The sequence below is a fragment of the Macrobrachium nipponense genome, chromosome 1 (assembly GCF_015104395.2).
Source record: "Macrobrachium nipponense isolate FS-2020 chromosome 1, ASM1510439v2, whole genome shotgun sequence".
In the NCBI taxonomy this organism is placed as follows: Eukaryota; Metazoa; Arthropoda; class Malacostraca; order Decapoda; family Palaemonidae; genus Macrobrachium; species Macrobrachium nipponense.
In genome coordinates, this window is record NC_087200.1 from 139,127,264 (window position 1) to 139,150,535 (window position 23,272).

A 23,272-nucleotide genomic window follows, 5' to 3' on the forward strand; every position below is an offset into this window, starting at 1 on the left:
CCTAATCAGCTGACTTCAAAGGGGAAAACGCAAGCCAGTGAGGAATTTCCTGTTAGTGCAGGGGAATAAAATTCTTACTCCTTAGGGACATATCCCAAAGGGAGGTGTGTAGCTAGCTAGGAACTTATTAGGCCTACTTCTAAGCTCCTTTTTCCTGTGAACCCTTCGCTGGCCGTATGTTGTTTCCAGGATGCCCTGCTATTAGGGGGATAAGCTGAACCCATCCCCCATGAATCACACGTGCATTCGGCCTCAGTCCTCTCCAAGCCGTGACCTAGGACAGATGTCCCAGCCAGCCTTGAAATACGGCCTACACCGGGGCTAACTGGCGCCCCAGATCTCAGACAAAGCCAACGCCAATTTCTACAGAGGTCCACTTACCTAAGGCATCCAGGTACGTCTTGTGATACAGTCATATTGCCAGTTCTTTCCCTCTGAGTCAAGTAACTACTCCACAATTTCAGATTCGAACTCCTAATTCTTAAATGACATCCCTTTGTTCCTTTCCTTGCCTCGTGGCCGCATGCCAACCTTTTGTGATCGTCCCAGACAGACAAGTCTTCATTGAATATCTCATTTAAACATGAGTTCTCTTCCCCAGTGTTAGACAAAAGTGAGTAACTGTAAATTTGGGCAAGAAGTCTTTATTTTACACTGTTTTAAGCTGGAACCCATTTTCCAGATTCGCTGAGTCCGTGTCCTGTCTCGCACGCAAGAGCTTCTTTACTTTAACCAAGATCACCCCTGGTGGAAACAAGCATTTTTACAAATCTGTTTATGGCCAATTTTTCCCTATTGTGAGAGATAAATTTGGTCCCACGTGCAGACAAGTTACATTTACTTTTCCCAAGCCATTCAACGGCCCCTTGTAAATAAATGGATGTAAATTAATTAGCTGAGTTTCCTGGCGACATAAAAGTAACCATACCAAAACCCACCCTTTTTTAAGGTAAGTTAGAAGAAACTTATTCTACTTTTGTCATCTAATGTTTCCCATTTACTTATTTGGTTTATACGAGGCCCGATACATAACTATATATATATATATATATATATATATATATATATATATATATATATATATATATATATATATATATATATATATATATATATTATATATATATATATATATATATATATATATATATATATATATATATATATATATATATATATATATATATATATATATATATATATATATATATATAATATATATATATATATATATATATATATATATATATAGTATATATATATATATATATATATATATATATATATATATATATATATAAAAGTTTCTTGTCCCAACCTTAAGCAGTGGATAAGTGCTAACATGACTTTGATACAGATTTTCAAAAACGGGACCGTAGTTTAAAAGAGAGAGAGAGAGAGAGAGAGAGAGAGAGAGAGAGAGAGAGAGAGAGAGAGAGAGAGAGAGAGAGAAAATCCTATGGCTGAGGGCCTACTGTAGAGTAAAGGAAAATTGATGTAAACTCTAAGAGTTTAGTTTAAAATTATGTTTATTTACATAGCCAATTACGGGAATAACTAATAACACCTGACGGGTGACAGGAACTCTTAAGGTCCGATAATTAATAGGTAATTCAGCAAGGTTGAATAAAGATCAACTAAAATGTGGCCTGGCTTGACCAAATTCCACAGCGATGCACGGAAGGGCGCATCTGCAATGGATTGCATCACAAGATCAACACAAGTGCGACAGACATGTGATTGGGGATAGAGGAATTCTTAAACAAAATACTAAACATGATTCCTCTCATCGTGTTACATTACAGTTCACTCACAGGGATATAGAGATATTGGGTGCTTACACAAAGGGAATGTTACGTTACTGGTTAATTAAAGAAGCATACCATGACTGTAGCAAATGTTTTTCACAATGGGGGTATCTCAAGAGGATGGCTACTGCTGGGGATAAGCACAATGAAAATATTTACAGCATCATAAAGGACAATGGGGATGTGTTACGCTATTACAAATGGCTGAACACGATGCTGAGGCAATGGGAAACAATAAGTACCACTAAAGAAAGGAAATGCATGGTATAGTAAAAGAAGTAATTAAGACTGACCGTACATAAACCATTACTTTCACACATTACCTTAGTAGATGTGGATCGACTTCTTCCAAAGGCAGTAACAGAAAAGAGGGGACACTATGAATGATATAATTTCACATGCGGCCATCTCAGTAACTAGGAATATGAAGGGGGGAGGGGGGGCAGCTAGTGTACATCTAAGGGCGAACCTTCATCTGCAGCAGCCTTTTATTGTCTTGGTCAGAGTTCAGTGACTTTAAAACAGAGGCAGGTGTGTCACCTTGATGCTCTGACCTCGTGGTGTCCCCAGTCCAGTATGTTCTTAACATGCGGTCCAGTATGGTCGCAGCCCCTCGAGTAGGACTCTTTCAGTAGTGAGGGGATAAGGAACCCTGGCTTCTGTGGGAGTGTAATAGAACTCCCACAGATGCCCCGGGCTCTGCCGGAACATCCTACAACCCTTTCTCTCACTTTTAATCCTTCTCTCTTCTACTTTTTCCTGAATCCTTCTATCCAACCTCTCTAAATTTCTATTTCGTGTTTGTGAACTGCTTTTGTCGTCAACTTTTGGAATAGACCTGAGCAAACTTTGACAGTCCTGAGTTGGTGGAGGGTGGTGTTGGATAGCATTCCTCCTCACCCGTAGAACTGGAGTACCTGACGTGTTTGAGCAAGGGGAAACTTATGCTAAACTCTGCGCTCAGTACTGGGTCTGATCTCAACGGACTGACGACCTCCAAGCCATTGGGTGTGGGGTGTAATCTGGGTTGGAATTCTAAGGAGCTATACTATCCTCATGGGCTCTTTTTATGTCAACAATTACCTGGAAAATACCTATCACGAAGATATGGACAGTTAAAAAAATGGCAGGGAAGTAAAATCCTAGTCTCCTCCCTGTTTGGAAAGTCAATTGTGACTTTATGCCTGACTCAAAAGCTGTAAGCAACGTTTTGAAGAACATTTTGCAAAGATATCAAGAAGGGATGAAAATTCTCCATTTTACGGGAAGAGAGTGTTAGCAGAGTATGAAATACTTGATTGTACTTCTTTTACCATGGAGGAATTTTAATTTGCTCTTAGTAATAGTAGAAATACTGCACCTGGACCTGATGAAATTTTATATGAAATGATCAAGAATACCTCAAAGGAAACTAAATATTCCATTTAAAGTATTATAAATAGAATTTTTAAGGAGAGTGATTACCCTAGTGTTTGAGAAATAGCGACAATTTTACCCTTTGTCAAACCTGGGAAAGATTCATCTGTCCTTACGAGCTATAGACCAATAGCTTTAACACATGTTAAAGCTGTTTATGTAAACTTATGGAAAAAATGTTAAATTTTAGATTAGTACGGTTTTTAGAATCAAAGAAGATTATATCATCATCTCAGTGGTTCTAAACCATTCCAAATTCGTCTGAACGAGGATGTTAGGGATGACCATCTCAAATCTCAGAAAGTCCTGGAAGTAAAACATCCCGTAAATCCTCCATGGCTTATTCCTGAAGCATTAGTATGCAAGAAATCGTTTAAGAAAAAGGACTGTACTGAAGAAGATATTAGGGGAAAATTATTAGAGTTCGACGTTACCCATGCCAATTATGTGAAGATTTATACAGATGGATCAAAGTCAGATAGTGGTGTTGGGTGTGCTGTTATCCTTGGTGATACAGCACATACAGTTAAATTACCTGACTTTGCATCAATATTTACAGCCGAATTATCAGCCGTAGTCTCTGCCCTAGATTTAGTTCTTCAAAGTAGTGACACTAATTTTGTCATATACTCGGATTCTAAAAGCACTTTAAAAGCTATTAGAAAATTTTATAGCTTTCATCCGTTAATTCAAAAAGTTCAGGAGTCAGTTTTTCGTATATATTGTCTGCGTAAGTCAGTCTCTTTCTGCTGGGTCCCTTCTCACGTGGGGATTCACGGAAACGAGACTGCAGACAGGGAAGCGAAAGCTGCTAGTGCTTTACCAGAAACAACCTTCAGAAAAGTGCCTCATACAGACCTAAAAGGTCATATTAGGTCTTCTGTATTAAGTAAATGGCAAGAAAGGTGGACTTCTCCTCCTCTTGCCAATAATAGTAATTATAGAAATATTAGGAAAAATATACAGCCGTGGCCTTCGTCATTTCAGCTTGAGAGACGAATAGAGGTTATTTAAACGAGATTAAGGATTGGGCACACTTATTTAACCCATCAGTTTATTTTGGAAGGAAGCAGCCCACCAGTGTGTGCTTACTGTGACGAGATACAAACAGTGAAGCACATTCTGATGGTTTGCCCCAGATATTTTAACCAAAGGGAAAGATATTTCCAGGGTAAATCCCTCTCGATCATCTTGGGAGATGAAGCAGATATTTCTGCTCTCGTCTCCTTTTTAAACTGTATACAAATTTTTAATAACATATAATTAATTATTTACTTATATCTTACAGATTTTAAAAGACATTAAACTATTTTTAATATATATGACGCCTCTCATTAAACTTCATATTCTTATATTATTTATTAGTCACATCTAACTTTATGAATCATTTCTTTCACTAAGTCATTAATTCATTTACCATAATTCAATTTATTTAACCTTCATTACGGCGCTGAATGGCCTTCTTGGCCCCAGTGCCTGGGCTTTAGCCCTAAATATCATACATCCATCCATTTCGACTTTCGACTGAACGAGAATATTAGGGATAACCATCTCAAATCCCAGAAAGTCTTGGAAGTAAAACATCCTGTAAAGCCTCCATGGTTTATTCCTGAAGCATTAGTATGAAATAAATCGTTTAAAAAAAGGACTGTACTGAAGAAGAGATTGGGGGAAAATTCTAAGAGCACGACGTTACCCATGCCAATTATGTGAAGATTTATACAGATGGATCAAAGTCAGATAGTGGTGTTGGGTGTGCTGTTATCCTTGGAGATACAGCATATACAGCTAAATTACCTGACTTTGCATCAATATTTACTGCCGAATTAACAGCCGTAGTCTATGCCCTAGATTTAGTTCTTTAAAGTAGTGACACTAATTTTGTCATATATTCGGATTCTAAAAGCACTTTAGAAACCATGAAAAAATTTAATAGCTTTCATCCATTAATTAAAAAAGTTCAGGAGTCGGTTTTTCGTATATATTGTCTGCGTAAGTCTGTCTCTTTCTGTTGGGTCCCTTCTCACGTGGGGATTCACGGAAACGAGACGGCAGACAGGGAAGCAAAAGCTGCCGGTGCTTTACCAGAAACGACTTTCAGGAAAGTGCCTCATACAGAACTAAAAGGTCGTATTAGGTCTTATGTATTAAGTAAATGGCAAGAAAGTTGGACTTTTCTTCTTCTTGCCAATATTGATAAGTATAGAAATATTAGGAAAAATACTGCCGTGGCCTCCGTCATTTCAGCTTGAGAGACGAATAGAGGTTATTTTAACAAGATTAAGGATTGGGCACACTCATTTAACCCATCATTTTATTTTAGAAGGAAGCAGCCCACCAGAGTGAGCTTAGTGTGACGAGATAATAACAGTGGAGCACATTCTGATGGTTTGCCCCAGATATTTTAACCAAAGAGAAAGATATTTCCAGGGTAAATCCCTCTCGATCATCTTGGGAGATGAAGCAGATATTTCTGCTCTCATCTCCTTTTAAAAGTGTATACAAATTTTTAATAATATTTAGTTAATTCTTTATATGTCATATCAAAGATTTTTAGAGACATTAAACTATTTTTAATATATGTTACGCCACTCATTAAATTTCCTATTTTTATTTTATTTATTGGTCACATTTAATTTTATTAATTTTTTCACTATTAATTCATTTAGCATAATTCAATTTATTTAACTTTCATTACGGTGCTGAATGGCCTCCTTGGCCCCAGTGCCTGGGCTTTAGCCCTAAATATCATACATCCATCCATCTGTCCAATTTGGACGATAGAGAGCAATAATAAAATGAGAGAACCTACTAATGTAATCAACCCCTGGCTTTATATGTTTGAAGACCCTCCGCAATGACCCTCAACCATTTTGTGAGGATTGTCTTGTTCCCCTCACAGTAAAACATTTAATAGTAGAATGTCCCAGCTTAATGTCGGTAAGGAACCGTAATTGTAAAGCAGTTGGAAGAACGGATTTAAAATGGATGCAATTTTAGGAAGAGATTTTAGTGAGGATAGTCTTTTTGATTTCTTTCAAGAAACAGGTACTCTTGACAGAATTTAGGTTAATTTGGTCATGATGTTTGAGCTTGTGTACATGTTTTAGTATAAATCATTGTATCTTATATATGTTAATGTATACTCATATGTGTATTTATATATATATATAATTTTTTTTTTTTTCTCAATTAATAGTTATTATTCTTATTATTATTACTTTCTTCCCTAAGATTTTACTATTCTGTAAAATACAGGTCAGTAACCTCGTTGTTGCGACTCCATCAAGAACTAATCAATCATTGAAAACTGTTTCAAGTTTGGTCATTCATGAAAAGTGTTTTGGGACTGAAACGTTTGTATAATTTGCTCTGCCCCTGACCACAGTACATGTTCTGAACCACCAAAGTGTGGTAAATGTCAGCTCAACCATAAGGCTAATGATAAAAATTATGAAGCATATAAATATAAACTGTCCGCAATAAATAAAGCTGATGCTGAACATATTAACATAGGATGTGCCATACAACAATTGGGCCAATCAAAGAGCTATGCAAGAGCTCTAAATACGCTACCCCTTACTTCACACAAGGGGTCCAGTGGGCGCACCGTCTCCTGCAGTAGGTGTATCAACCCCTGTGGTAGAGGCCCAGGTATCTGGGTCAGGTTCTCAATCACTGAAGACAAGAGCACACACCACCAAAGCAGGCAAGCTGCCTGTGGTTGGAAATGAGTCTCCTCCAGATGATGAGGCTCTTCCGTCATCTCTTCCATCTCCTACTTTTAAAGTAGTAAATCTATCACAGGCAGACTGTCTGCCTGATCTAATGGAGTCAGAACAATTAAGGAACCCCAGGTTCTTCTGTATGTACTCCAAATATATCCATTTCAATATATAACGGCTATAGTGTGCTAAGCTCAAGTGACATAAGTACTTCAATGGAACCTAAAAACCAAGGTAAAGAGATGGCTCAAATTACTACTGTAGATATTCATCCTCCTCCTAAAGACAATCAAACTAGGAGAAATAAAGATCACAGTTAGTCATAGAAAATCAAATTCCATACCACCCAAAGAGGAAACAAGAATGGTTTTCAAATCTGCATTATAATGGCCTTTATACTGTCACAAGTTATGATGCTATTGCAGTGTGTAATTTCTTGCAAAAGCCAGATATTACAATAAGCAATTGGGCTGGTGACAACGGCTTTCGAGTCTCCCCTTCCAAAATTGTGGCAGTTTGTTTTACTAGAAGTACTTGAAAGGAAACGATCCCAAATATAAAGCTGAAAGACACACTAATACCGCATGAGGAGGAGGTGAAGTTTTTAGGGATGATGTTTGATAAGAAGCTAACATGGGCTAATCATATTGGCTTCTTGAAAATTAAGGTAAAGAAGTCCCTTAACATTTTAAAAGTAGTCTCAGATTTTAACTGGAGTGCTGATAAGAGGTTACTTTTATGGTTATATGACTCGTTATGTAAATCAAAGGTTGAGTATGGTTGCCAAGTCTAGTCTTCAGCCCCTCAAGTAGGTTCCTTCACATCGTGAGGGGGTAAGGGATTTTGCCTTCAAGCTTGCGAAGGCCAGATCCTGATGGAACACTTACAAACCTTTTGGCATTAACTGGCGTGGACATTTATACTTTCGCAAAATTTTACTGCGTGGGTGAGTCTGGGAGGGATTTCGTGGTTTGGAGGAGTTTAGATTCGAAACTAATTGTAGGAGTTGTGTTGGTGAGTCGCCACCCATTATTGTTTGGACCTAAGAGATGGTGATGGGATTTTCCCTTTGCTATCTTGAGGGTGGAACTATCTCCAGGGATCAGCCCATTGGAATCCAGGGGGGGCTGGTTTTTGGGATGCGACTACTGGATTTTGTCCAGAAGCTCACCAATATGTTTGGAGTGGGGTGTCGATCCCCATTAGTGGGGGCAGAACTCCCAGCAGGCAGATTGGCCTATACCTGGGCCACTGCAAGCATATTGGTGCTATTCCGAAAGGGTAGGGTATGGGGCAGACCGTGGGGAAGCAATTTCTACGTGTGCAGTTGGTGGAGAATGTTGAACTCTGTCTAGTCCGCGATATCTTGTTAGTCTTCCCAAGCAGTAGTTGTGTGTGTATATGTGTATGTTTTCCCCCTTTTTTTTTCTTTCAAATTCCCATGACTAGTGTCTCTATTACACTGTCCCCTGAACCCTCTGACTCTTTGGCACCGTTGACAACCTTAAGCTTGGATAAGGACCTCCCTTTGTCATCCCCCAACATCCTCCAATGAAAGTAACTATGATTCTTTGATTGTTCCTACGAACCCTTATGTAGTTCAGAATAGAGGAAAGAATAGCAGATTTAATAATAGATATAGGAACTCTAATCTTGAAATTGGAATTTTACTTGGATCTCAAGAACCTGAGACTTATAACAAATATCTGTCTCTTGACCTCGACAAAATCATAGAAGAACTGAGTATATTTGATATCCATAGAGATATTGTGAAATGCATTGGCAGAGAACCAAAGATAGCCTCTCAATGTGAAGGAAGCTTGCTTGTAGAAGTTTCATCACCAGATGAAAGTAGAAAATTACTATCTATTAGTGCTGTAGAGGGAAGTGCAGCAAAATGCACTCCTCACAAAACAATGAATCAGTCTAAAGGAGTAGTGTATAGTACTGAACTCCTACATTATTCTGAGGACACTCCGAAAAGAATTTGCTGATCAAAAGGTGGTTGATGTGAGATGAATCAAGAAAAAAATATTGGGAATATTACATTCAACACCTACTTTGATACTCCCTAAGTTTCTGAAAGCGGCATGGCTTCACTTGCCAGTTAGACAGTATATTCCCGCTCCCAGAAGATGTTTCATTTGCCAAATGTTTGGCCGTCTGATTACAACATGCAGAAAAAAAGAAAGAAATGAACCAACTGTATCTTTAACTGTGGAAGAAAAGAGCATGGGAATTGTGAGCTTACTCCATGCTGCCCTAATTGTGGGGAAGACCATAATGCAGCACATAGATCATGTATCAAGTACGTCATTGAAAAAGAAACACTTTGTATCAAGACTCGAGAGCGCATTACCTTTAAAGAGGCAAGACAAAAGACTTTGCAGAAATTTAACACCCAGCAGTCATTTCTAGATGCAGTAAAAGGAAATCGGGAAAGACAAAAGAAATTGAATCTCAAAAAGTCTAATGAAGATAAAGAAGAAAAAATGGATGCTGGGACAACTGTCAACAAGAGGACTTTATGTGAAGAGCCTGTAACAATGCCTTAATCAAAAGTCAAGCACCTTGAGAAAGGAGATACATCCCCAGAAAAAGTTAATGAATCAGAAAAAAATTAGTAAACCTTCATCATCTTATGGTTCAGCTGACCCTCATAGAAGATCTGAATTAATGGAAAATAATGATTCATATCCCACAATCTTATCTTACAGCTGCAACAGATGTAGAACCTAAGGCAAACAAAATGTTACACTCAGATCAGCTTGGTGTAGACAATAAAACTAGACTAGTTGAAAATGATAAACCAAATACTACAAGGGTCGAAGATACTACTAAAGATACTGCTGTTTCAAATACCATCATAAGTGATCACATGATACATTCAAATGACCCTCTAAGTACTCCTTCGACATCTGGAACTGTACCAAAAGTCGGTCACAAAACTCAGATGTCATCTACAAAGAAAAAGCATAACAGAACGATCTTGGAGAGAGGATCATCCTCTAGAAAATAGGTACTTTCTCTGCTATATTACACTGGAACTGCCAGGGACTTCGCGCTAAATGTGAAGTGCTATTATGTTTAATTAATGCCTATAACCCAGTATGCTTAGCGCTACAAGAGACTAGGCTAAGCAACAACAAAATGCTTACTCCTGAAGAGTTTTTTGCATTCCACTCCCAATTCCCTTTACTGGGAAATTCGGGTGGAAGTGCTCCTCTTGTAATACGAGATATTGCTCATATAAAAATATAGTTGCAAACTCAATTACAAGCTGTAGCTGGTAAAATTCACTTAAAAAAGACATACCCAATTTGTTCATTGTATCTCCCTCCTAATAACCCAATAGTTGAACGACAGTTAACATACTTGTATGAACAGCTACCTCGAACATTTCTTATATTGGGAGACTTTAATGGTCGACATGAACTTTGGAGTGACATTTTAACAAATCAAAAGGCAACCTTATCTTATCATCAATAGAAAATTCAGATATGACCCTTTTGAATACTGAAAATCCCACCCATTTTCACATTCAGACTGGTACATTTTCATGCATTGACTTATCTATCACCAGTTCTGGTACATTCATAGACTTCAACTGGGAGTTGTTGGATGATCTATACAGTAGTGGTCATTTCCCAATTTTCATCAGAACCGAGAAATATGAGCCAGTATACAGAATGCCTTGGTGGTGTACCAATAAAGCAAATTGGCCCCTTTTCCCGGAACTTAGTTATATTGAACTAGATGCAAAAGATATGCCAACAATAGGAGAATCAGTGTCCTATTTAACAATGATTTTTATGTTTGCAGCAGAAAAGGCAATCCCAAAAACCAGTGGAAAATTGCATCGGAAGCCTGTTCCATGGTGGAATGTTCAATGCAAAATAAGACAAAGCCATGAGAGCAGCTTATACTAGGTACAGAAGACATCAATGTGAAAACTACTTGATCTCCTTTAAAAAGGCCAAATTCAGATGGCAAATAAAGCAAAATTCAGATGGCAAATAAAACAAAATTCAGATGGCAAATAAAACATGCGAGACGAGAATCATGGTTACTTTTTATGTCAACAATTACGAGGAAAACACCTATGACCAAGATATGGACAGTTATTAAGAAAATAGCAGGAAAGTATAATCCTAGTCCCCTCCCTGTTTTAAAAGTCAATGGTGACTTTATAACTGACTCAAAAGCTGTAAGCAATGTATTTGCTGAACATTTGCAATGAAAATTCTCCATTCTACAGGGAGAGAGTGTTAGCAGAGTCTGAAACACTTGATTTTACTTCTTTTAAATCTGATTCATATAATATGCCTTTTACCATGGAGGAATTTTTATTTGCTCTCAGTAACAGTAAAAACACTGCACCTGGACCTTATGAAATTTTATATGAAATGATCTAGAATACCTCAAAGGAAACTAAATATTCCATTGTAAGCATTATTAATATAATTTTTAAGGAGAGTGATTACCCTAGTGTTTGGGAAATAGCGACAGTTTTACGCTTTGTCAAACCTGGGAAAGATTCATCTGTCCTTACAAGCTATAGACCAATAGCTTTAACATCCTGTTTATGTAAACTTATGGAAAAAATGGTAAATTTTAGGTTGATATGGTTTTTAGAATCAAAGAAGATTATATCATCATCTCAGTGTGGCTTTTGCCGTATGCACTCTTGCACAGATGTGATACGTTTGGAGAATGCAATTTGTCAGGCATTTGCTTCCAAGCAGCATTATGTGGTGGTTTTCTTTGACCTAGAAAAGGCTTATGATACTACCTGGAGGCATGGAATTATGAGTCTTGCATGAAATTGGTCTGCGTGGTGAACTACCGCTTTTTGTTAATTTTTTTTTTTAAACCATTATTTTAAAGTCAGAGTTGGTAGTACTTTGTCTAATTTGAAAGAAGAGGAAGGAGTACCACAGGAAAGTCTGTCAAGTGTCAGTCTGTTTGCCTTAGCCTTAAATGGGATAGCCTCAAAAATTCTAAAAGATGTAATGTCAACAATGTTCGTTGATGATCTATCTATTTCGTTTGCTGCATTTAAAATGTCTTTTGCATAGCGACAATTTCAGTTTGTAATAAATAAAGTTAACAGTTGGGCAGCTGAGCATAGTTTTTAATTTTTCTCTACCAAAACTGTTGTTGTGCATTTCTGCCGCATCAAAGGGGTTCATCCAGACCCAGATCTGTTTTTAAATGGACAGAGATTTGTATGTGTACGGGAAACAAAGTTTTTAGGCCTTATCTTTGATAGCAGGTTAACATGGGAAGATCATTTCAAGAGCCTCAAAGTCAAATGCATGAAGGCATTAGATGTTTTGAAAGTCTTAAGTTATACAAATGGGGGGACTGATAGAAAACACTTGTTACATGTTTATAAAGCAATGGTTGCTTCAAAATTGGCATATGGGTCAGAAATCTACTCATCAGCAACTACAACAAGATTAGTTACTTTGAATGCAATTCACCATCGAGGAATTAGAATTGCAACAGGAGCCTTTAGATCCTCCCCAATATCTAGTTTATTAGTGGATGTAGGTGAACTGCCCCTAGATTTGATAAGGAAATTCACCCTGTTGACACCCCCTAGATGCTGACCCCTTGGCATGGGTAGGGGGCTTAGGGACCAGCAGCTGGGCCATGATGCTTGGTGGGGTTGCTTTCTCAGTGGTCCTTGGGGCCCAGCTGCTGATCCAACTAAATTAGTCAGATCTTTTCCTTCTTTCTGCAATTTTTTCATTCTTACTACATCCTTCTTCATGTGATATTTTTTACTAGCATTTCGGATTAATTATGTGGAATTTTCCACCTTTGCTGAAATTTACTGGACCTGGTAAACAAAAAAGATATCATAGTTGGGACTGGGTTTTATATCTGAAGCTAAATAGTGGGAACCGTGGCAGGACCATCAACTGCCCGATAATGTTTGGACCTGAGTGATATCAGGCGGAACTATTTTGCAGGGCTGGACCACGGATTCCAGGGGGATCTAGTTTTGCGGATAGGACTCTCGGCATTCTGTCCGGTTTGCCCATAATGTGATTAGGGTGGGGATGATTGCATTCTTGTAATACTCTCAGTCCTATCAAGCGGGTTTGGCTTACACTTGGGCCACTCTAATCATGTTGTGCCATCCCCTGTGGGGTAGGATAGGGACGCGGACATTTGGGAGTCGGTTCTCACCATGAAAGGCTGATGATATCTTTTAAAGGTTCTCAGGTTTATTTTTTTTTCATCTTAAATCTTTATGATAGGTATAAATAAAGATTCAAGTACCCCTGGGCCCTTTGATGGTGGTGAATTGGCACAGTTAATGACTGCTGGAACCTCTCCTGACAATCTTCCTCTGGAAAAATCCAAAAAACCTTCCAGTGTAATTACACTGAAACCTATGCTCCTGTACAGAGTAAAGGGAAATTAAGCAGCGACATATTTGAAATTGGACTTGGAATATTTGAAAAGTCTTATGATAAGTATTTAACTTTTAATCTGGAAGAAGCTAGTTATGATATTTTAGATGTATATCGAGATATTGTGAAGTGGTGTGGCCGAGAGCCTAAGATTTCTTATGAAGGTAGAGGAAAGCTGACAGTGTAATCTACCTCAGCAAAAGAAACCGAAAAATTGAAAATATTATGACACCTTGGAGGAGTCAAAGTACAATGTGCAGTACATGCTTTTTGGAATTACTCCAAGGGAATGATAAATGCTCCCCAACTGATGATGTACTCCGAAGAAAAACTTGTGAGGAATTAAAAGATCAAGGTGTTATAAGAGTAGAGGGAATGAAGAAGAAGGTAAATGAAGTCTTTGTACCACTTCCCAATTTAATGATTACATTTAATTCTACTCGATTACCTACTGTAGTAAAAGCAGCCTGGCTACGTTTCAAGATTAAACAATATATCCCAAGACCGAGGAGATGTTTCTATTGTCAAGAATTCGGACATTTGTTAGGGTCCTGTAGACAGAAACTGCAAGGCAAGCCTGCCACTTGTGTCAAATGCAGTGAACCAGAGCATGGCATATGTAATAAACAAGCCAGATGTATACATTGTGGAGAAAATCATCCATCATCTTCACTTAATTGTGATGTATACATCATGGAAAGAGAGATTCAAACTTTAAGGGTAACAGAACGTATCACATTTAGGGAGGCAAAAGAGAGTATTAAATCAATATATTAGACAAGTAACATCCTTTTCCAGTGTCGCTGCCAACTGAAAAAGAAATATAAATGTTAATAACGCTAATTTAAATAAAAAACCGGTGATGACCCATACTCATGCCTCTTTGGAGGCGGTGCCTATTGTTGCTGGCGCTCCTTCCTCTTCGGAGGCTGCGCCAGTGATTTCTGGTGCTCTTGCCTCTCCAGAGGCTGCACCAGGGATTTGTGGTGCTCCTGCCTCTTCGGAGGCTGCACCAGTGATATCGTGATATCTGGTGCTCCTGCCTCCTCGGAGGCCGTGCCAGTGATTTCTGGTACTCCTGCCTCTTCAGAGGTGGTGCCAGTTGATTCTGGCACTCCCGCCTCTTTGGAGCAGACCAGTGATTTCTGGTACACCTTCCTCTGTGGAGGCTGTGTCGGGTATACCTGGCACTCCCATCCTCTGGAGGTTTTGTACCAGCAGAAATGCTTTGGAGGATGTACCAATGTCCAATCCTTACACCCCACTCAGGCGACACCAGCTTTGTCTGCTGTTCTTAAGACTGATAACCCTCTAAAAAGGAAGGCAGCCCTAAACAATCGGTCTCCTTCCAGAAAAAAAAGAGCAAGGTTGTAAGCTGAAAGCTCTTAAAAGAGGCTCTAATGTAACTGCCTCCAAAGGAAAGTAAAATTCATTAATTTTCTCCAGTGGAACTGTCAGGGATTGAGAGCTAAATATCAGAAGTGTCTCCTGTTTGTATAGCTCTGCAGGAGACCATGATTGGTAATAGTATGTGCCCCAGCCCACGAGAGTATACATCCTATCACTCCACCTATAATTTAAATATTGGAAGCCATGGTGGTGTGGTGTCGTTTTATATGTTCGAAATGACACCCCTCAAAATCCTGTTAGTATCCAATCAGCATTGCAAGTGATAGGTGTACAGATCCATTTGCAAAGAAAATATACAGTATGCTCTCTATCTACCACCTAACGAAATCTTCCCCATCATTGAATTTAAATCTTTTATTCAACAGTTACCACGTCCTTTTGTTATTTTGGGAGATATGAATAGCAGAAACCCTCTTCGGGGTGACATCGTCACCAATCAAAGAGGAAGATGCTTAGGTTCCATCATAGAAGGTGAAAATGTGGGGATTCTCAACTATGGGGAGTCCACACATTTTCATGTTCAAACAGGCACGTTATCAGCAATTGATTTATCTATATGTAGTGATGACTGTCTTATTGACTTTAATTGGAGAGCTATAAATGATAGATTTCCCAGCGACCATTTCCCAATAGTGGTGAGTGTAGCATCAAGCCCTCCATCTTCAAGGCTATCTAAATGGAACATTGGTAAAGCTGATTGGGCAGCATTCCCGGAGCACAGCTCAATAGATGACTCTGCTGATGATAGTCCCTGTGTAGATGATGCTCTTGACTTTTTTAATACAATAATGTTCTCAGCTGGTCTTCAATCTATACCCAGGACTTCAGGCATACATATCCACCGGCCAGTTCCCTGGTGGACGCGTAAATGCCAGGAAACTCACAGAACTATGAAATCTGCTTTCACCAGATACCGCAGACGAAAATGTGAGTATTAGCGTGTTGAATTTCGAAAAGCAAGAGCTCATTTTCGCATGGAAATAAAAAAAGCATGAAAAGAATCTTGGACGATATTCATATCTTCACTAAATTCGAAAACTCCTCTGACTCTAGTTTGGAAGAGAGTTAGAAAAATAGTAGGCAAGTTCACTCCTTGTCAACCTCCAGTTATCAAGGTCAATGGTTGCGAAGTAGCAGACTCGCCCAGTTAGTGGCAAATGAGTTTGCTAATCACTTTGCTATGTTGGCAAAGTAAAAATGAAATGATAGACTGTATTCAGCTCAAGCGCAATTGGAACGAGTCGAATTGATTTTAATATTGAATTTCGAAAAGCAAGAGCTCATTTTTGCATGGAAATCAAAAAGCATGAAAAGAATCTTGGACGATATTCATATCATCACTAAATTCGAAAACTCCTCTGAAGAGAGTTAGAAAAATAGCAGGCAAGTTCACTCCTTGTCAACCTCCAGTTATCAAAATTAATGGTTGCGAGGCGTTAGCAGCCAACCCCCAGTTAGTGGCAAATGAGTTTGCTAATCACTTTGCTAATGTTGCAAAGAAAAATGATGATAGACTGTATTCAGCTCAAAGGCGGCTATTGGAACAGGTCGAAATTGATTTTAATATGATAAGACATGAGCAATACAATGCTCCTTTTACTTTTAGAGAATTTGAATCAGCCTTGAATAAATGTAATGAATCAGCTCCTGGACTGGATGATATAACATATTCAATGATTAAGATACCCCTGAAAATACCAGACTTTTCATATTAACCCATCTTACGCCGATTGGACGTATTAAACGTCGAGTCAAAATGTCTCCCGTATGCCGATTGGACTTAGTCATACGTCGGCTCAAAAAGTTTTTTTAAAAATTCGCGGAAAAATACTTATAGGCCTACCAGCCGAAAACTTTTGTATCACGCGCCTTGGGGGATGCTGGGAGTTCACGGATCAAGGCGTTGTTTTGTTTACAATCGCTACGCAGGCGCGCAAGCGCGAATTTCTTTCTTATCGCACTAAAAAGTATCAGTGACACATCTCGGAAATTATTTCGTCACTTTGACATAATTATTGCACCATTTTAAATTATCCTTTACATGAAGTATTATATATGAAAATGTGCGCAATTTCATGCACAATACAACTAAAAAATACTCATGATTGTAGCTTTTGATCAGTTTTGAAATATTTTCATATAAATAACGATAAGTGCAAAAATTTCAACCTTCGGTCAACTTTGACTCTACAGAAATGGTCGAGAAACGCAATTGTAAGCTAAAATTCTTACATTATAGTAATATTCAATCATTTGCCTTCATTTTGCAACAAATTGGACGTCTCTAGCACAATATTTCGATTTATGGTGAATTTATTAAAAAACTTTTTCCTTACGTTCGTGCGATAACTCTTCCGATAAATGTTTTCGTGCGATTGTCCTAATGTTTGCACCCTTTTAAATTTGCCGTTACATAAAGTTTTATATATGGAAATGTGCGCAATTTCATGCACAATACAACAAAAAACAACCCATGGTTGTAGCTTTTATCAGTTTTGAAATATTTTCATATAAATAACGTTAAGTGCAAAAATTTCAACTTTCGGTCAACTTGACTCTACCGAAATGGTCGAAAAACGCAATTGTAAGCTAAAACTCTTATATTCTAGTAATATTCAATCATTTAACTTCATTTTGCAACGACTTGGAAGTCTCTAGCACAATATTTCGATTTATGGTAAATTTATGAAAAAAAAAAAAAACATTACGTTCGCGCGGTAACTTCCGAAAAAATCAGAATCTGAATTTTTTGTGCGATTGTCGAAATGTTTGCACCATTTAAAATTAGCTGTTACATAAAGTTTTTATATATAAAATGTTGGCGTAATTTCATGTAGAATACAACTAAAAATGATTGAAGGTTGTAGCTTTTCTCTTTTTTTCGAAATATTTGCATATAAATCGATAAATAGAAAAAAAACCACGTTCGGTCAAATTTGACTCTACCGAAATAGTTGAAAAACGCAATTGTAAGCTAAAACTCTTACGGCCTAGTAATATGCTGTCATTTTTCTTCATTTTGAAACAAATTTGAAGTCTCTAAAACAATATGGTGATTATGGTGAATTTTTGAAAAATATATTTACCTTCACTCGCGCGCCGCCGTTCGCGGCCGCAAGTCTCCGAAATACGTACATGGCATTATCCTAATATTTGCTCCTTTTCATATTAGCCTTTTTTATAGAGTTTCATATATCAAAATGTGCGCAAATTCATGAAGAATACAATAAAAAATAATTGAAGGTTGTAGCTTTTTCCATCTTCGAAATATCTCCATATAAAAAATATATATATTAAAATTTCGACATTCGGTCAAATTTAACTCGTCCGAAATGGTCGAAATCTTCAATTCTAATCTAAAACTCTTACAGTATCGTAATATTCAATCATTTGTCTTAATTTGAAACAAATTGGAAGTCCTCCTAGAACATTATTTAGAATTACGGTGAATTTTTTGAAAATAACATTTTTTTACGTCCGCTCGTTACGAATTCGTACATCATTTTGTGATAATATTTTTCCGGTGTTGCTTTTATTGTTTTACAATGTATTATATATCAAAATGATCGCAATTTAGTGTACAATACAACGCAAAAAAAAGTAACTGGTTAGCTTTGACCGTTTCTGCACAGCGTGATTTGAATACAATTATGTATGAATCGCTACCATATATCGCATTATTTACATATGATAATGATATTATTTTCATTTCTGATGGTTGCTTCTAAACTTCAGGCAATGACAAAAAAAGGAGCCAAAAATGAACTCTTAATCTTCAAAAGTACGCGGCGCTGTAATTTTTTAAAAAATTTTTTATTATTTTTTTTTTCCACTTCCGAGCTCACTCCAAACCAGGCCCGGCATACGGGAGACGTTTTGATTTTTAGGGCTCCGGCGTAAGAGGGTTAAGCCTAATTAACAGAATTTACCGAGAACAGTTCTTCCCCAAGCTTTGGGAGAAGTTAGAATTACTGCCATTTGTGAAACCTGGAAAAGATCCATTCAAGACAGAAAATTATCGTCCTATCGCATTGACATCTTGTTTGTGTAAGATCATGGAGAAAATGGTGAATACAGGATTGATGTGGTACTTGGAAAGAGGTAAATACCTGTCGCCTGCTCAGTGTGGTTTTCGGAGTATGCACTCCACAACTGATGTATTGGTATGAATGGAATCTTCAATATGTGAAGCTTTTGTCAACAAGCAGCATCACATCTCTGTGTTCTTTGATCTAGAGAAGGCTTATGATACAACATGGAGATATGGCATTTTGAGGGTCCTTTATGAATGTAACCTGAGAGGCAATTTGCCCCTCTTTATTAAGGCTTTTTTTTTTTTTTAAATATGATATTTCAGGTTCAGGTTGGAGCAACAATGTCAGATGTGTTCAATCAAGAATAAGGAGTACCACAAGGAAGTGTTTTAAGTGTAACCTTATTTGCCTTGGTAATCAATGGGGTTTCTAAGATAATTCCCCCAGATATAACATATACCCTTTTTGTTGATGACCTGTCGATTTCCTTTGGAGCATCAAGGATGGCAGTGGCTGAACACTGCCTTCAGCTCTGCATTGATAATATAGTAAAGTGGGCTGAGGTTAATGGTTTTAGATTTTCTGCCAGTAAAACGGTAACTAAGCACTTCTGTCGTATTAGGGGAATCCACCGTGATCCAGATCTTTTCATTCATAGGGAGAGAATTCCATGTGTTGATGAAACAAAGTTTCTTGGCTTGATTTTTGATAGCAAGCTGACCTGGATTCCACATCTAAAATATATTAAGGGAAAATCCTTGAAAGCAATGAATTTGCTGAAAGTCGTGTCTCACACTTCGTGGGGTGCAGACTGAACTCAGATGTTGAGATTGTATAAAGCCTTGGTTTTTTCAAAATTAAGTTATGGGTGTGAGGTGTACACTTCTGTGAAGCCAAATAGCCTTAAAATGCTCAACTCAATTCATCATGGAGGAATACGGTTGTGTACAGGAGCATTTAAATCATCTCCCACCGAGAGCATGCTCGTAGATGCTGATGAGGTGCCACTGGATCATCATTACAAGCGTCTGCTGGTTCGGAGCTGGTATAGATTCCATAGACTACCTAAGTCTTTAACCAGCATTGTATGAGAAATGAAAGGCATTGGCAGTTTTATGATAGTCACCCCAAGCAACCTCATCCATTCGCTTTTAGAGTAAATTTTATTGTCCGTGAATTAAATATGCCAAGAATAGAGATTTTACCAGCAAAATATTCAGTTGGTCCCCCCTGGAACTGCCCAGAGGTAAAATTCTGCAGATATTTTAATTTTACCAAGACAGAATTGTCCAGCGAGGCCATGCGGTCAATAATTTTAGAACACACTTTTCAGTATGATAACTCCACTGCAGTTTTCACGGATGGCTCAAAGTCAGATGCTGGCGTCGGCTTTGGTGTAGCCTTCCCTGATGTAGAGAGAAGCTGCAGGTTATCATCTGTTGCATCGATTTTTATAGCAGAATTAAATGGAATTTTGAAGGCTTTAAAGGAAGTTTTAATTCGAAATGAAAATAATTTTATTATATATTGTGACTCAAGAAGTGTTATTCAGTCGCTGGAATCTTTTAACCCTTTAAACCCTCTGATTTTAGATATATTGGAATGGCTGCTTTTACTGAAAAGAAGAGGGAAAGAAATAAAGTTCTGCTGGGTTCCTTCCCATGTTGGGGTGGCTGGGAATGAGAAAGCTGACCAACTTGCAAAGTCTGCGGTCAGCTCCCCAGAACCCACAAGATGCCTACTACCATATCGGGATTTGTATCCTCTAGTAGGTCAGAGAATTAATAAATGTTGGCAGTCCCAGTGGGAAGATATTTTAACTAATCAAAAAATGCGCAGTATCACTTCATCAGTGTCTCCTTGGTCATATCCATATATGCCAAGGCGACAAGAAACGATGTTGTGCAGATTGAGGATTGGACATACAAGACTTACACATGGGTTCTTGATGCTTCGTGAAAATGACTGAAACATTTGTTGATTGAATGTCCCAGATTCAGGAATTTGAGACATAGGTTCCTGTCTTGGCGTCGGGACAGAGTAGGTAAATTCATCCTAGCTACAATTCTTGGAAAGGATTGTAATATAGTGCAGTTACATAAATTTATGGGAGAGGCAGGCCTCCTCAACCAAATTTAAATTATACATAGATCGTCTATGTAAGAACTTTTATATATGAACAAAATTTATATATATATATATATATATATATATATATATATATATATATATATATATACTATATATATATATATATATATATATATATGTATATATGTATATATGTATATATATATATATATATATATAGATATTTTTATATGAAATTTATTTAAAATTTAATATTTTCTATTTTAATTTATTTCAGTGTCAATTACCCAGATGTTGTGACGCCAGATTTGATAGACACAATCAATCATTACCCTGTTGACATACTGGTACTGCATACAGAGAACTCCTGAGTCTTTAGCCTACAATACTGTTTTTAAAAGCAATTTTTTGTATTCATGAAGGATGCGCTTCATACCCAAAATCCGTTGAGTGCAGAGTAAAATGTGCCTTTGAGGAGGTAAATGTAATAAAAGGAAAAGCAATTCAAGTATAATTTTCAAGATTCCCTCCATGGAAGTTGCCCTCTGTGAAATATTGTAAATTGTTTTCTGGTTGCAAGGCAGATTGTTCAGATGATACTCTTAAACAGAAATTCCTTTGCCATGCTGAAAAGCATGATAACCCGAGGCAAATCTTTACGGATGGCTCCAAATCCAGTGCAGGCGTGGGTTTGGAGTGGTATACGTTGACAGTAGTATTTGTGGTGCACTACCAAGTTCTGCCTCAATTTTTACTGCTGAACCTTTTAGCATTTTAACAGCACTAAAGAAAAATTTTACTTTAGGAGATAATTTTACAGTTTTTAGTGATTCCAAGAGTGCCTTAGAATCCCTGACATCTTTTAATCCAGTATACCCTGTGGTACTGGAAATAACAGAGTGGCTGTTTTTTTATTAAAACAAAAACAGAAAGCAGCCAACTTCTACTGGGTTCCTTCGCATGTTGACATTGTTGGAAATGAAGGAGCTGATGATCTGGCTAAGTCAAGTACATCAAAAAATCCAAGAAGTATAGCAATTCCTTGCTCAGACTACATTCCTGAAATTAAAACGACAGTAGAATCAGTTTGGCAATTTTATTGGACAATAGAGATCAACAATAAAATGAGAGAACTTACTGATTTAATCAACCCCTGGCTTTATATATTAGAAGACCGTCGGAAAGAGACTGCATTATGTAGGTTACGGATCGGCCACACACGGATTACTCATGGTTTTTTAATGAACAATGACCCTCAACCATTTTATGAGGATTGTCAAGTTGCCCTCACTGTAAAACATTTAATAGTAGTGTCCCAACTTAATGTCAGTAAGGAACCGTCGTTTTAATGCAATTGGAAGAACGGATTTTAAACTGGATGCCATTATAGGAAGATATTTTAATGAGGATAGCCTTTTTAGTTGCCTTCAAGAAGCAGGTCATGATGTTTGACTTTTTTTGTGTATGAGCGTTAGTATGTGTTAGTGTATATCATTTGCTTTTAAGTCTTTTACTTCGTTAAATTTTTACGTACATGAAGTTTACCTCCAATTAATATAATATTTACCATATATAAAGTTTTAGTACTTTTAATATCTATTTATTTCACAGAATTGTGTAGGGGTACCTGTGTTGCTTGTACTTTTGTTTACAATAAATTTGAAATATGTAGGTGTGATGGGTATTTTGTGTGTTTTTGGGTTCTCTATAGTTCTCGGACAGATTTTTATATAACCATATTGATAGCTTTTAATTGAGTTTTTCCTTTGTAATTCCTTTTAATGATACGGCGTCAATAACCTCGTCGTTGCGACGCCAGTAAGAACTAACAAATGAATGAATCAATCAATGTACTCTTCAGCAAGTGCAAACAAACTTAAGGAGTTGGATGTAGTTCTTCATGCTGGTCTAAGAATATGCTCTGGTGCATTTAAGACATCTCCAGTTGGAAGCTTATATACCGACACTGAAGAGCTCCCTCTACACTGGGACTGCAGTATATGTTCAAATTAAGAGGTTCCCAGAAAACCCTGCAGCATCTATCCTTAGCCAAAATGATCCACAGCAGTTTGCAAACACTAGAGCATCCAAGCTCCTTCATGTAAGAATTAATGCTGCAGTTGACAGGTGTCTATTAAAGACTAAAAAATTAAGGCAGTACATTGCTTTAAGTTGCCTCCTTGGTTGACCCAAGAACCATCAGTAGTCAAAAAGCTGTGGTTAAAAATTCGGTTAATGTCCAAGAAGTGAAGGCTCGTTTTCTTGATCATAGCCAAATACATACAGGTTTTGTTAAACTATTCACTGATGGATCAAAGACATCAAGTGGTGTTGGTTGCTCAGTTGTTCATGGTATTAGC

The 23,272-nt window shown here is 37.6% G+C and overlaps 1 long non-coding RNA gene across 1 annotated transcript in view; it reads left to right on the forward strand.

The window, feature by feature from the left end:
- LOC135220291 (uncharacterized) overlaps nucleotides 1-21,325 on the forward strand; it is a 498,885-nt gene extending 477,560 nt beyond the window's left edge. Inside the window, exon 3 of the long non-coding RNA XR_010315639.1 lies at nucleotides 21,190-21,325. This is a non-coding gene — a long non-coding RNA (uncharacterized LOC135220291). The remainder of the gene's footprint in view (nucleotides 1-21,189) is intronic.
- The last annotated feature ends 1,947 nt before the right edge of the window (nucleotides 21,326-23,272 follow it).